Source organism: Zalophus californianus, chromosome 6, assembly GCF_009762305.2.
Source record: "Zalophus californianus isolate mZalCal1 chromosome 6, mZalCal1.pri.v2, whole genome shotgun sequence".
Lineage (NCBI taxonomy): Eukaryota > Metazoa > Chordata > Mammalia > Carnivora > Otariidae > Zalophus > Zalophus californianus.
In genome coordinates, this window is record NC_045600.1 from 64,459,129 (window position 1) to 64,475,496 (window position 16,368).

The window sequence follows — 16,368 nt, forward strand, 5'->3', positions numbered from 1 at the left end:
CTCAGTCGTTAAGCGGCTGCCTTTGGCTCAGGGTCCTGGGATCGAGTCCCACATCGGGCTCCCTGCTCAGTGGGAGGCCTGCTTCTCCCTCTCCCACTCTCCCTGCTTGTGTTCCTGCTCTTGCTGTCTCTGTCTCTGTCAAATAAATAAAATCTTTAAAAAAAAAAAAAATAGCTAACAAAGGGTGGGAAGAGAGGAGGCTGAAAAATCAAGAGTATAATCTCATGGAATCCAAGAGAAGGAAGAAGTTCTATTCAAGGACATTGTAGTGAAAAATATCCAGTCCACTAGAGAGGACAAATAGGAAAGGACTTTTAAAAAGCTGTTTGAATTGACAGTTAGGAGGTCACTGAATGGTACCAAATACAGATTCCTTGGAATTAGGTAAGCCAAATTCCTTTCAAGGAAGTTGAGGATGAAGGGAGTCAAAGAGCTATAGTTTTGTATGAAAGCAATATTAAGGAATTTTTTTTAAGATTCAGAAAATCTGAGCATGTTTTTAAAGGAAGAGGAAGTAGGGAGAGAAATTGAAGGGAAAAAAAGGGAGGCTTATGAAGCAAAATCCCATATCAAAAGCATAGGTAGACAGATGCTTTTGGAAAACTTTGGGTATCCTTTGACATAAGAGGAAAAGATTGCTGGAAGTAGTATGAAAAGGAGAGTTCTAATGGAGCTCAGACATCATGCCCTCTACTTTTGCTATAAAATATAAGACTTGATTATCTGGGAGAGAGGAAGATGGCACAGAGTAGCAGCTGAAGAACAGTAGTGCATGTCTGACAAAGCCACTTTAGGAATTGGGTAAGTGAGCCAACTAGTTGAGGCTAGAAATCATAAATAATGCAGCAAATTAGAAAACAAAGTTATGTAATTCTCTTGGCAGTCCAAGATCAGAAAAAGCAGATGGTTGGGTTGATCCCATTCAGGGATTGGCAGGGGAGGTGCAGTGTATTACGGTCATGGAGTGGAAGGAATTGGGAGTACAAGTAAGAAAATAGTCGAAACAGCTGACCTCAGAAACCAAACTGGACAAGGAAAAGATAAAAAAATAAAATCAGCCAGGAACTAACAGATTAGATGACAGAAGAAGTCAAGAAGACTAGAAGGGGAAGAAGTTAGCAGGGGAAGTTCAAAGAGAGGGAACTATGGAAGGATTGGAGACTGGGCACAGTATGAGATCTCTGAGGTAGAGCCATTATGAGTCATAACATGATCTAGGATGAGGCCATGGAAATGCGTAGCTGCAGTGGAGGTGTCAAGGAATTTAAAAGGTGGTGTGTCTGGGCTGGGGGAGAGTCTGGATGGCTCAGTCAGTTAAGTGGCTGACTGGATTTCGACTAGGTCATGATTTCAGGGTCATGGGATTGAGCCCCACATGGGGCTCTGCACTCAGTATGGAGTCTGCTTGTTCTTCTCTTTCTGCTCCACCCCCGAACTCACGCACTCTGTCTCTCACTCTCTCTACCTCTAAAATAGATAAATAAATAAAATCTTTTAAAAAAAATTTAAAAGGTAATGTGTTGGAGGACTACTCCATCTAGACAATAAAGGTAACCTAGAATGATAAGACTCAGAGTAGACAGAAATACCCACAACCCTGTGCCCAAATGTGTAATCACTGTGAGAGTATAATATGAAGGTCAGCAAAAATGCAGAGTTGGGGATGGGAATAGAGTAATGTTCCAAGAGGGTGTGAGCTTTGGAGGAGGACCACTAGAGAACTAGTCTGAAAACCCTGGGAGAGCTGGGAAATGCCATTTCCTGGCCTTGAAATAGGAATCACCTTCACGATTAAATGGAACCGTGTGGTTGGGTTTCCACTATGGCAAAGAGATCAAAAGATTGTTAAGGACAGGTTTATTAAAAGTTTATTAAAGTTTATTAGAAATAGGATGGTATTTTAGAAAATAAAGTGGGATTAGTAGGAGAATAAGCAAACTAAGTTGTATGGGAAAGAGAGCAGATAAAAAGTGACTAGACAGACTTACATAATGAGGGGACAGGGCATTGTGAAGGACACAAGAGTTGCAGGGAGGTGAGAGAAGAAATGTAAATGGAATTATAATGCTAATTTTTGGCTGAATATTGCTTGTCAGAAATGAAGCATAAGAAATTGAGAGAGAGAGACCAAAAACACTAATTATGCCCGGATATTGTCTAGGAGAGATGAAGCAAAATGGAGATGATCTAGGTGTGATATCTAATATTAGTGTATCCTCTCCTTTAAAGTTTTAGTTTTCAGGTTTAAACATTTTGTTCTGGGAAAAAGCATCTAGGCATCTTCTCCAACCCCAACTTTTTCCAAGTATTTATTTATCTTTCAGGATTGGAAATACATTGAATGCCTGATCTACAATGAGCATAATTCAATTCCAGTCCACCCCATTATCCCAGCCTGCTTTATCTATCTATCTATCTATCTATCTATCTATCTATCTATCTATCTATCTGTCTATCTGTCTGTCTATTTTTGAAGTATAATTCATATGCCATAACACTCACCTAAAGTGTCTAATTCAATAGTTTTTAGTATATTCACAAGGTTGTTCAATATTCTTGTATTGCACAATATTGCAGTGTTTGTATGTATATCACCACTCTAATTCCAAAATATTTTCGTTTTATTTCTTTATTTATTTTTGAATATTTTCATTTATTTTCTTTTTTAGAGGGGCAGAGGAAGAAGGAGAACGAGAATCTTAAGCAGACTCCATTCCCAGTACACAGCACAACACAGGGCTCAATCTCATAACGCTGAGATCACGACCTGAAATGAAATCAGGAGTCAGACACTTAATCAACTGAACCACCCAGGCGCCCTGAATATTTCCATTTTAAAATGAAGTTTTAGGGGGGCGCCTGGGTGGCTCAGTCGTTAAGCATCTGCCTTTGGCTCAGGTCGTGGTTCCCGGGTTCCTGGGATCGAGCCCCGCATCGGGCTCCCTGCTCCGCCGGAAGCCCGCCTCTCTCTCTCCCACTCTCCCTGCTCATGTTCCCTCTCTCACTGTGTCTTTCTCTGTCAAATAAATAAAATCTTTTAAAAAAAAAATGAAGTTTTAGGGGCGCCTGGGTGGCTCAGTCGGTTAAGCGACTGCCTTCGGCTCAGGTCATGATCCCAGCGTTCTGGGATCGAGCCCCACATCCGGCTCCCTGCTCAGTGGGAGGCCTGCTTTCCCCCTCTCCCGCTCCCACTGCTTGTGTTCCTGCTCTCGCTGTGTGTGTGTCTCTCTGTCAATTAAATAAATAAAATCTTTAAAAAATAAATAAATAAAATGAAGTTTTATACCATTAAATTCATTCTCCACTTCCACTCTACCACAAACCCTTGGCAAACACTACCTTGGTCTCTGGATTTGCCTATTCTGGACATTTTATATAAATGGAATCATACAGTATTTCACCTGTTATGTCTGATGTCTTTCACTAAGCATAATGTTTTCAAGGTTCATCGGTGTTGCAGCACGAATCAGAACTTCACTCTTTTTTATGACTAAATAGTGTTCTATTGTATGGATATACCACATTTTTGTTTATCCAGTTATGTATTGGATGGACATTTATCTTGTTTCCACTTTTTAGCTACCATGAATAATGCTGCTGTAGACACTAAAGTACAAGTTTTTGTGTGGACATATATTTTCATTTGTCTTGATTATATAAGTAGGAGTGGAATTGCTCAGTCGTACAATAACTGTAACTTTTTGGGAAACTGCCAAACTGGTTTCCAAAGCAGGTGCACCATTTTATATTCCCACTAGCAGTATATGAGGGTTCCAGTTTCTCTACCTTCTCACCAACACTTGCTATTTTCAAGTTTTTTTATTATAGCCATCCTAGTGCCTGTGAAGTGGTATGTCATTTTGTTTTATGTTTGCATTTCCTTAATGACCGGTGTTGAGCATATTTGCATGTGCTGATTTCCCTTTTGTATATCATCTTTGGAGAGATGTCGTTTAAATTATTTTTCCATTTTTTAGTTGGATTGTCTTTTTATTGTTGATTATAAGAGTTTTTTATATATTCTGGATACTAGACCCTTGTACTAAATGATTTGCAAATATTTTTTCCCATTTATGGGTTATCTTTTTATTTCCTTGATAATGTCCTTTGCATAACAAAGGTTTTTAATTTTGATAAAGTCCAACGTATCTTTTTCTTTGGTTGTTTATGCTTTAGATGCCATATATAAGAACCCAGCATATTTATAAATAGCAACTCTTTTCACTCTCAAAAGTGTCCTGGTAGACAACAATTTATATAGACAATTTACAAATAACAATCTCAAGGGTAGGTAGTTAGAAGGCCCTGGGCAGGTGGTTGAGTAAATACTGACTTTTTTATCCTTACCTCAACATAGCTGTTGCTATCATTTGGCTTCTCCCTAAAGGAAATCTGTTGTAGTTGCCATTTTGTATACTTACTCAACAAATTTATGTTGAGCCTTACTTTTATCCTTACCTCAACATAGCTATTGCTATCATTTGGCTTCTCCCTAAAGGAAATCTGTTGTAGTTGCCATTTTGTATACTTACTCAACAAATTTATGTTGAGCCTTACTATGTGTCAGGTACCTTTCCAAAAGGCAGAAAATAGCACCAGGAGATTGCAAAGAGAAAACTTTAAAAAATGCCTCTTTCTTTTTCTTTTTCTTTCTTTCTTTTTCTTTCTTTCTTTTTCTTTCTTTCTTTCTTTCTTTCTTTCTTTCTTTCTTTCTTTCTTTTTCTTTCTTTCTTTCTTTCTTTTTCTTTCTTTTCTTTCTTTCTTTCTTTCTTTCTTTCTTCTTTCTTTCTTTCTCTCATCTTTCTTTCTTTCTTTCTTTTTCTTTCTTCCTTCCTTCCTTCCTTTCTTTTTTGTAAAAGCAATATAAACAATTACAAATATCAAAAAGATAAAAAGTCCTGTAATCTCATTGTTCAAATGCAGTAATTTTATTTTTATTTATTCCCTTATAATCTTTGTTCATGACTACACACATATTTTAACATAGCTGAGGTATAAAGGGATTTTATATTTTGCTTTTGCTTTTTTACAGCTTAATATGTTATCTTAAATATAAAAGAAACTTTTTTTTTTAAGTTTTGATCTCAGAGAGTGTAAGGGAAAGGAAGCAGACAAAAGGAGAAGATGTGTAAACCAATAAGATACGATTAAGATGAGCAAGTATGTTCTATAAATGGATTTGTGCTCTGGTCTGTGACTGCCTGTAGGTTGGCAAATTGAGTTCAGGAGTATATAATTCTATTTCATATTATTAACATTTTTCTTTTTCTTCCTGATCTATGACTCTGGCTCCACTGATTACCATAATCAGATTATATGGTTAATTTAATTTGAGTTATTGTTCATACTGGTCAGTTCAATATTTGCATCTAGATAATATTCTCCCTTCTAAGTTTGTAGCTAAGCAAGAGGTTTGACATATAAACTAATTTTTATTAGAATTTATTTCAAGAATAACATGTCCCAAAGAAGTTAATAATAGACATATATATGTAAACACAGTAACTGGTAAGATATATCATAAGTATATCATATAATATTGTATATAGTTTTTCCTCACATGTGATAACTCAGTAGGAATATTATTTATCAACCAGGTGGAGTTTGTCCTTTTACTAGGGAAGTTCAATTTCTTGAGTTAGACAAATAATCTTAGATTATGAATTTTACAACAAATTATATGGCTCTTAATATTATGTTATCTTGTATAATTATTGTTCCAATATATTTCATTTTTAAGTAGATAATTAATCCATCATCAGTTTTTACATTCATATGTCTCCAACTGATGAATAAGGTTTTGGTGGGATGGTTTATATGCTATTTATAAAGAACAAAATACCCCTAAATGAAAGCACTAAATTATTCTCTTAAGTTACCTGTTTACGGGTAATCAGTTTACTTGTCTAAAAAGCTTGCAGCTAAAGTTGACAGTTTGTGTAATATTTAGTAACACAGCCCTCCTCTTCAGTCCTAGTTCTGGCTTGACCTATCCTTGGGTTTTGGCTCATGTTTAGAACCAAGCTGCTAATAACATTAAATTTTTTTCCTTCACCTTGATGGATTAACTACATGATTAATTTGGCTTATGATGGTGCTTCCTGTGGTTCCCATCAGGAACTTTCTGGCAGGGAAAAATTGACAAGCTGACCAAGGACTCTCATCTAAATCCTCTCAGCCCCATTTTTATTGATTCCCCACAGACACCTCCTCCCCTCTTCCTGGAATCTGCTCTGGATCCCATCATCCAGAATGTTCTTTCCCTGGCTACTGAAGGTTTCTTGCTGCCCAGTCCTCCCCCTTACCATGGAAACCTTCCTGTCCTGATGCTCAGATCTTTCAGGGTCACACCCTACCTATCTTCCAAGGTGAAACTGTACTAAAGGAATAAGCCAGAAGAGATCTCCAGGATTTTCTCTCCCACCCCAGGTAAAAGCATCTTAACATCAATCTCCTGAAGTCTCTTTCCTTATCTTATGAAAACCAGAAGAATGATTCTAATCATGAGATTTTAAAGCCAGAAGCTGATTGAAAAGGAGTATCATAGTAAACTCTAGAGTCATTTTAGGTCCTTTTCACTCCTTGCCAACTATACCTACCTACAAGTAGGAGATAGCAGTTTTTCCTCTCCCCTCATGTCCATATAACTAAATGCTAGCAATATTATAACCAGGAACTGATGTTTAGATGGCTATGTGTAATGAAATGACTATGAATGCAAATTTGATATGCCATATGTATGTGGCTTTACTTAGACATGTGAGTAAGAGTTGAAAGAAAACCAAATAAATGAAAATGATTGTCCTGTGGAGGTAGTAGGATTATGTTTTTGTTTCGTTGAGTTTTAAAAAGTTCTATTTTTAAGCTGATGTGAATAACAGTATTTTAAAATAAATATGACTACATATGTATAAAAGAAAAACTTTTAAAAGTACTGTTCAGTTTAACATATTTTGTATAGTTCTGAATATATATGGTACTATGATAATATGAAAAAGATATCAGACAAAGACTCAGAAAGCCTAGTTTTAAATCTTACTTCTGGAATCTTGTTCCAAACATGGACAAATAACCTAGCTATTCTGGACTTTGATTTCTATGTCTTCCAAATAATAACTATTCTATTAACTTTGAAGGGGTTTTTTTCTAAGAATAGCAGTAGAATATTTGAATTTTAAAATTGGAAGAGATCTTAGAGACCTAAAAAGTTTATGCACATGTAAAACACAGTATTTCTTAATCTGATTGGAGAATAAGGAAAAAGAAGGGACTTTAGGTGTCCTAGTCAAGTATGAGCATAATTGCAATCATTTCTTGCATAAAGTATTATTAAATGCATAGTTGCAAATCCACATTTGCTTAATATTCTTCCTTAGAAACACTAGCCCTGAGTTTAACTGCTTCTTTCTAGGTTAGATGATCTACTATTACTTACTTGTCATCATAGATCAAGATCTATGCTGTGTTGTAAGTAAAACTGCTTGGCTGAATATTTATAGTAGTAGTTTACCAACTGAAGAAAATCCTACCCATGGCCAAAAGTTCTTATTAGAAATTTAGTGCTAGGGGTGTCTGGGTGGCTCAGCCAGTTGGGCTGCTGACTCTTGATTTCAGCTCAGATCATGATCTCAGAGTGGTGAGATCAAGCCCACTGTCAGCTCCAAGCTTAGTGTGGAGTCTCAAGAACTCTCTCTCTCTCCCTCTCCTTCCGCCCCTCCCCCCAGCTCATGTATGTTCCCTCTCTCACACACACTCTCTCTCTCTCTAAAATAAATAAATCTTAAACAAAAAAAAGAAATTTAGTGCTAAAAGCTGTCACAGAGGGGCGCCTGGGTGGCTCAGTTGGTTAAGTGGCTGACTTTTGATTTCAGCTCAAGTCATGATCTCAGGGTCCCGGGATCAAGCCCTGCATTGGGCTTCATGCTCAGCGGGGCATCTGCTTGGGATTCTCTCTCTCTCTATGTCTCTCCCTCTGCCCCTCCTCCCACTTGCATGCTCTCTCTCTCTCTAAAAATAAATAAATTAAAAAAAAAAAAAACTGTCACAGATTACAGCAAACTCAGCAGTACATTGACAAATAATTCCTGATAGACCAAAAAGTAGAAAGCTGTATCACAAAGGGCCAGCAGATCTTTTGTTGGAGTGGGGTATCAGTGTGATTTCAGGCTTTAGATCATATTGAAATTGACAGAGTGGAAGCTGTGCCTGACCCATGTGTTTTGTGACATGAGCTTGCCCCATGTACACTCCAGTTTCCTTGATGGTTTCAACACTGAACAACCTGACATGACTGAGTGGATCACTAATAAACTTCCAGAGCTCTATTTCCCAAAGTCGGCTCCGAAGGAAGACTAGTTCTCAAAGATACTAGTACGCATTCCTTTAAAAAAAGAGATTATATTCCATTGCCAAATAAGCTTGGGAAACATTGCGTGAAATGCAGTCTACCAATATACATGATGATTCTCTAGAAGATAGCTACATTAACATATAGTCTTTATCAAATTTATTTAAGAATGCCTACTTAAAGGAACACCTATTAACTTCTTAAGGATTACAATCAAGAGCAGGACACTAGAATTCTATGGGTGAGCTGGAGTCACATTGTTTAGATAATACTGTTCTACCATCATTGAATTTTATAATCTCAGGGGTAGAGGCAATCTTAAAGGTAATCTATCATCTTCAGTTTCCCAAACATATGCTGTTTGGAACCTAGAGTCATTGAATCAAATGTGTTTAAACAGTAAATCAAAACAAGATATCACATAGCCAGTCAAATGGGTAACTACTGGTTTACTTTGTAATTTTTACATATATCATTACCAACAATTCTATTTTGAAGAATGCTTCATTTATTGGTGGGCAAGTTGTTCCTTTATAAAAAGCCAAGAAGAGGTAGTATAATAGACTATACTGCTGAGTATAAAAAAAATAGGAAATTATATATACAGTTCTCCATTCCTTCAACAAATACTGGATGGGAGGCTTCTGTGTGCCAAACAGCAACACCAACTGAGTTAACAAGCTGGAATAACTTGGGACAGAGAAGTAAGGTAAATGCCTGATAATTCTAGCTATCATTTGACAATGAGCAACACACTAGTTATTTCTGTTGTATCTTGAATCTTCAGCACACCTCAGAGAAGGAGATGTTATTCTCATCTTAAAGGGAGGAAACTGAGCTTCAAAGATATGAAGGAAACTGAGCTAAAGGGAGGAAACTGAGCTTCAAAGATAGGAAGTGGTTTTCCCTAGGTCATACCTACTAAGTGATGGAATTAGGATTTGAATACAAGTGACCTAATGGCAAAGCTGTGTTCTTTCCGCTAATTATTTTTTTTAAGATTTTATTTATTTATTAGAGAGAGAGAGAGAGCACAAGCGGGCAGAACGACAGGGAGAGGGAGAAGTAGACTCCCCGCGGAGCAGAGAGCCTGATGTGGGGCTCGATCCCAGGACCCTGGGATCATGACCTGAGCCGAAGGCAGATGCTTAACCGACTGAGCCACCCAGGCGCCCCCTTTCTGCTAATTATAATACAGCTTCCTCTGTATTGTGACTCAAAAGCCCAATATGGGATTACTGAACAAAGTATAATAGAAGTTGAAAGGTGAAACACATTTGTGTTTGGTTAAAACTAAACTGGTTGTTTTTCAGCGTTGTATCTTTGTTCTCTTTCTTTTCCTTTTTCAGTAGGTCAGCTGTCAGCTCCATGTGAAAAAGTTCTGAACTAGATCTCTGGTTCTGACCCCTCTTCGAAGCTGTAGTCCCACATTTCTCCTTGGATGCTCTACTCACATGTGACATGTTTACAATTAAAAGTATTATTTACCCCCCAAACTGACTCCTTCTCATTTAATTCTCTTAGTCATTTAGGCTCAAAGTTTGGAGTCATCTTTGAAGCTCTGTAAAACTAGTAGTTCGACTCAGTGATACATAATCTCCCTTCCAGCTCTAAAATTCTAGCGTTGTTATTTTTGTACTACATACTCAGTTAAAATGAATTACACTCTCTGCTTTGGACCTGCTCAAATTATTTTCCAGAGTTTTTTTAGTATCTAATAGAGTACGTATATCCTACTCATTCATTCTTATGCATCCTTCAAAGCCCATTTTATTTATTTATTTATCTTAAAACTTGTATTTATTTATTTTTTTAAGACTTTATTTATTTGAGGGGTGCCTGGGTGGCTCAGTCGTTAAGCATCTGCCTTCAGCTCAGGTCATGATCCCAGGGTCCTGGGATGGAGCCCCGCATCGGGCTCCCTGCTCCGCAGGAAGCCTGATTCTCCCTCTCCCACTCCCCCTGCTTGTGTTCCCTCTCTCGCTGTGTCTCTCTGTGTCAAATAAATAAATAAAATCTTAAAAAAAAAGACTATTTATTTGAGAAAGAGAGAGCATGAGCCGGGGGAGGAGTAGAGGGGGAGGGAAAGCAGACTCCCTGCTGAGTGTGGGGCCCAACGTGGAGTTCAGTCCCAGGACCCCCAAGATCATGACCTGAGCTGAAGTCAGCCACCTAACTGACTGAGCCACCCAGGTGCCCCTTTTTTAATTTTTTGAAAAGATTTTATTTATTCATTTATTTTGAGAGACAGAGAGAGGGAGTGCGGGGAGAGGGGCAGAGGGAGAGGGAGAGAGAGAATCCCAAGCAAACTCCACGCTGAACTTGGAGTCCGATGTGGGGCTCAATCTTTGGACCCTGAGATTATGACCTGAGCCGAAATCAAGAATTAGACACCTAGCCAGCTAAGCCACCCAGGTGCCCCCAAAGCCCATTTTAAATGTCATCTTTTTCTTAAACCCTTTATGAGCCTCCCAACAGGACTTCATAATAATTGCTCTCTCCTTTAGGGTCTATAATACTTTTGTACCTTTCTCAGGGTAATTTATAGTACCCAATGTGTGTGTGTGTGTGTGTGTGTGTGTGTGTGTGTCTGTCTGTCTATCTGTCTGTGTTTGTGTGTGTGTCTATATATATCAAATGGAGTAAAGAGGATGCCTAGGGGAGTTCTTGGCAAGAGATGGAGCCTGAGCAGAGTGGTGAGGGCTTATGGACTGGGCACTGGCACAGGGCTTGGGAGCAGGGTAAGGAAAGGAGAAAGTTGGGGGGTGCTTATGGTGGCTAATTTTGGAGTTTCAGAACCATAGTGGGGTAAGGGCAGCATCCTCCAAAAGGAGAGATGGCAGCTATGGGTGATTGCTTAAATATAGAGGAGGTATTCAAACAAGTAAATATCTCAAGGATAATAAGATCCAGGTTTCTCTCTGTAGGAGAAAGGAGTTACAAATACAGAAGAAAACCAGAATACACTGTGTGGTGCTGGATTGGAGGTATTATTGTGAACATATCATTTTTCAATATATATTGTTAGATAAAGAAATATAGTTGTAAATGTGTGTGTGAGTATACATATATAGTTATATAGAGAGATGCACTGTATGAGTATAAATATTCCCTAGCCACATCCACTAAGACAGACTGAGCAGTGATACCCCAATAGCAGTGAGTACACCTAGTGCTTCTAAATACCATTCTCCACTAAAAGGAGCCAGGGCTCCTGGATAAATGGCTGCATCTAGTGTTGGGGCAAGAAGAGCCTAGAGCATCTTACTGTGCCAGAAAATAAGGGAGTGCTCAAAGAATGATGGAGGTGTGTCAGAAGGGCATAGAAGAGTAAAATATTAATATAGACTATGCATGGTGAGTATGTGGTATATAAAACTCTTTCAAGTTTTCTGTATTTTATTTTTTTTAAGTATTTTTATTTATTTATTTTTAAGAGAGAGAACAAGCACGAGCAGGGGGAGTGGCAGGTAGAAGGAGAAGCAGGCTTCCTGACTTGCCCAAGCTGAAGGCAGTCGCCTAATGGACTGAGCTACCCAGGTGCCCCACATTTTCTGTATTTTAAAAATGTTTTACAATAAAATATTGCAAAAGAATTTAAAACACACAAAGACACAGAAACCAGCATGAATGGGGCTCCTCCAGACCAAACTCGGGACAATTTGAACATCAAAATAAATAATGATAGAAATAGATTATAATCGTTTAATAAGAAACTCTGAATTTATACTGATATAAATAAATAAATTAAAATTTTGATGAGAAAATACTTAATTTCAAAGAATCTCCTCCCACAAAATCTTATTAATTATAAAGGGGAAATAAGTAACTTTATAGTGGAGAAGCCTGGCAGATACCACTTTAGTAAAATAAACATCAATAATGAGACTAATTAAAACATGCCACTTGATAGGATGCAATTTTTATCTTTATTTTTTAAAGATCTTATTAATAAATTATGTCAGAGAGGGAGCACAAGCAGGGGAAGCTGCCGACAGAGGGAGAAGCAGGCTCCCTGCTGAGCAAGGAGCCCAATTCAGGACTCCATCCCAAGACCCTGGGATCATGACCTGAGCCAAAGGTAGATACTTAACCTACTGAGCCACCCAAGCGTCTGACAGGATGCAACTGTTACCAAACTCAAACTTGTCCATGCACCTGATGCACAGTAAGCCAACATCTTGGACACGAGTTTTGAAGCTAGCTAAGAAAGCTTTATTGTCAGAAGGGCAGCCCAAAGAGAAGGCAGGTAATTATTCCCAAGGTTGCTGTGTCCTGTTAATCCTAGAGACAGCTTATATATGTTTGGAGAAGGATGTGAATACATGAGAGGAAGATGAGGGGTTTCTTGACACCTCGAAGGGAGGGAAACTTGAAACAATCTGGAGGTATGCATTCTTCTGGACAATGAGGCCCTATTTGGGACCTGGTAAGATCAGGTATGTCAGATAATTTCAAGGCAAGTGTTATCATCGAGTCCCCATTAGGTTTCTACAGTCAGTGGGTAAACAGGGGAGTAAGAGTGGAAAAACTAAAGTTAATGATTGATTAGAGATGCATAAAATATAATTAAGGAACAAAACAATATGTGCAGCTAAGTTAATAATGCAACTAATACAACTATAGTTCTGCTTATGCTTTCAAAACAGGTTGAGAAACCAAGCATCTGGCCTCACAATTAGAACACAGCATTACTTTTGTGACAGTCCTGTTATAGACACTTAACCTGATTCTGATCATAAATATACATCAGACAGATGGAAAGTGAAAGCCATTCTACAAAATAATTGGCCGGGAATCTTCAAAAGTGTCAAGGTTATGAAAGTCAAGGAAAGACTGAGGAAGTGTTCCAGATTGAGAGCAACTAAAGATACATGACAAGTAAACTGAATGCTTTGTTCTGAACTGAATCCTTTTACCATAAAAAAACATTAAGAGACAATTGGCCAAACATAATGTATCACGTAAATTTTTTATTTTGGTAGATGGTGACTACATAGTTGAGGTGCTTATTACTACGACACACACACTGAAGCATTTAGGAATAATGTGGCATCATGTCAGCAACTTAAATGGCAAATGGTTCAGGAAAAATGTTCTTTGTCCTATAGTTGCAACATTATTGTAACCTTGAGACTGTTTCAAAATAAAAACTGAAAATTATATTCAAAACGCTGAGTATACTGGAAAAACTCACTTGACTTGGAGCCAAGTGGCTGTGAGTCCCAATTCCACCACTGACTCAGAGTGTGACCTTGTGTAAGGTGCTTTGTTAGGCCCCAGTCTCGTGCTCTAAAACCAGGAGTAGCACGACAAGGCACTCTAGGGTCCCTTCCATGTCTATCCTAACACCATCCACACCCACAGCAGTCCCTGCCTGAATGTCTCCAGACTCCAGTTGTGTCCTGGCCTTCAGATGACCCACTGCCGCCCCTAGGGATTCTGGCTGGCGATGACAACAGACAAAAATAGTTGTGGCCAAGATCTCCCGACTGCAAAGCCAATGTCCTGGCCTCACTCAACTTGGGCAGCACGCTCCCCCATCGCTCTTTCGGCGGTGGAGCAGTCACGCCTGCCAGAGTGGGTGCTCGATGGCTCGGCGGCCGGCTGAAGGGGCCTAGAATCGGCAGCGCGGCGCAGGGCGCGCTCCCAATCGCTGGCTCCCGCGGCGCTCGCGCCTCCGAGCTTTCCGGCTCCGCCCCGCGCGCACCCCTCCCGCCGCACTGCCTCGCAGTCGCCGCCGCCGGCAAGTCCCGGCGCTGCCCTGCTTCGCTGTGGAGCCGGTAACGTGGCAGGACTGGGACGGGCTCTGAGCCGTGGGGGACCCCGGAAAGTGAGCAGTCTGGGATCCTGGGAGTGGAGACGCTGCGGGCGCGAGGGGGCGGTGCCCGTGGTGCCTGCCCACTGGGAGGGACATCACACCCGGGCCTGCACTGTGAGTTGAGTGGCTTGGGGCTCCCCAGGGTGGTCGCGGCTGCGAAGTGGTGGAGGAAGCTGGGACCCTGGGTGCGGGCATGGGTGGAGGGATTAGGTGTCGTGACCGAAGGGGCCGGAACCCTCCGAGGAGGGACTGAACTAGTGCGTGGGGACGACCGAATAGCCAGTGCGGTCAGTCCTCCTTTCCCCCAGCTCCGGGAAAGTCTGGTTTTACCCGAGCACAACAGGTAGGCGTGGACTATGCCCGCCGGCTGGAGCCCCGCACTGTTGGCGTGCGAGGAAGGTCAGAAGGTCGGAACCCGACTGGCCGGACCCGCCCAAGTGGCGCCCGTTGCGCCCCAGGTCGGTCGGAGCGGGACCCGAGGCGCTCTGAGCGCCCGCACCTCACCCTCAAGGCGGGTTTCCAGAAGCGCTCTGGAAAAGGGAGTGGATATTGCCTTCTACGGAGGACTATTTCCAGTCCTCTCAGGGCAAAAAAGCCTTTGCTGGAGTAGCATTTGCTTAGTGTGAGGAAACATTTCCTCTTACCGTACTCTTGGCCAGCAAAACGACATTTCAAGTGATCATAAAGTGTTTAGTAACTTTATAAAGTGCTTTATGGTACTTACTAATCACAATAATATATACCTCTGGCAAGTTAAGATGATTTTCGTTAACTAAGTCAGATAATAGGAGCCAAATGATTTGAGCTCCTTCCTTAAGGATCATAATTACACATTATTTTTATGTGCGTTCATTTATCCAAATATTCAGCACCTTTTGTGTGTAGGCTTCGCACCCTGAAGAAACTTCCAGCCAAGAGGAGACGCTGAAAGGGGGGAGAATGTGCCCACAAGTACTGTTCAGAACTTTTGGAGAAAATAATCTAGTGAGGTTAAAGTGTAAGGAAAGCAGAAGTCTCCTTAGAGCTGAGCATTAGATGGATGAGGAGAGAAGAGGTACCTTGTTTCATTTTCCACATGTTTTAGAAAGTATGTCTTGGATAAAGTCATTTTAGATGACTTTAGCGATGAAGCTGAGACTTGTCATATTTTAATACCATTGATTTTTTTCTTTAATAAAATGGATAAGCAGGCATGGTTTATAACATAAGAATAGTGGCAATTGGAAAAAGTACTGGAGGTTGAATTTGTCTTGGAATGCAGTTATTTAATATAGATAGCTATTAATATAGGAAAAGACTTGTGACCTGACAGTCAAGAGACCTGATTTTAAGTACTTTTGTTTTTAAGCAAGGCATCTGTCTTCCATCCAGCTTTCCTTCAGAAAGGGGATTGAGGCCACTTATAACTTTTTTGAGCCTTTCTTAATTATCTTATGAACAGAATAAAGGTTAAACTGGATTTGTTTAGGCCCCTTACTATTCTAAAATTCTTTTGTTCTAAATCCTGGATAACTGCATTAAAAAAAAAAAAAAAAAAGCTTTTTTGGAGCATGTATCCTGTATCGCTAATCTTAAAACCGTGGTATGGTTCTAATTTCACTAAATAAAATGTTTTATATGTGTACTTTTTCAGTAACTTAATTGTACTTATTGCCTGGATAATGCTTCTTTGTGGGTAAATATATGAGCATCTATTTATATTCTTTTGTTTGTATGGTATCTGTATGATGAATATATGCATGTTTTGTGTATATACCTCATTTATTTAGTACATTTTTTATGTAAGTAAAATTATCAGAAAATTGAAATTACCTATTGAAACACCAGGAAAAAAAATTTCTTTACTATTTTAGGAGGAGCTCTGAAAAGAAAAGAAAGGAAAGAAAAACATACATGTATAAAGTCCCTTCATTTTAATTCCAGTGTTGAAAAGGCTCTGGAAAGTTTTTTTCTTAACTCATTTGGCAGCAAAATATAATGTAAACTGATATGAAGCTATTTATAGTCATTATTTAAAGCCACCTTATGTGAGTATGTTTTATCTTTTGCTGCAGAAATATCAATGAGTTGATTGATGGAGTGCTACCCCAGACTGTCTTGGGGGGTTAGAGGCAATAGATGGTGTGTTCACTGTATTACTTGAGTGGGGCCATAAGGGTTGCAGCCAAAAGGCAGAGTAATAATGGAGTTGTTCCAGGGA

The 16,368-nt window shown here is 39.5% G+C and overlaps 1 protein-coding gene across 11 annotated transcripts in view; it reads left to right on the top strand.

Annotated features, from left to right (window-relative positions):
• The first annotated feature begins 14,044 nt into the window (after window positions 1-14,044).
• HEATR5A (HEAT repeat containing 5A) overlaps window positions 14,045-16,368 on the top strand; it is a 109,704-nt gene continuing 107,380 nt past the window's right edge. For 8 of the 11 annotated variants that reach the window (XM_027569977.2, XM_027569976.2, XM_027569982.2 and 5 more), the window contains exon 1: window positions 14,050-14,282. The gene's annotated coding sequence lies outside the window, so the exon portion shown is untranslated. Of the gene's footprint in view, window positions 14,283-14,324; window positions 14,512-16,368 lie in introns of those variants that run through there. The other 3 variants (XM_027569978.2, XM_027569983.2, XM_027569979.2) reach the window with 3 other exon arrangements.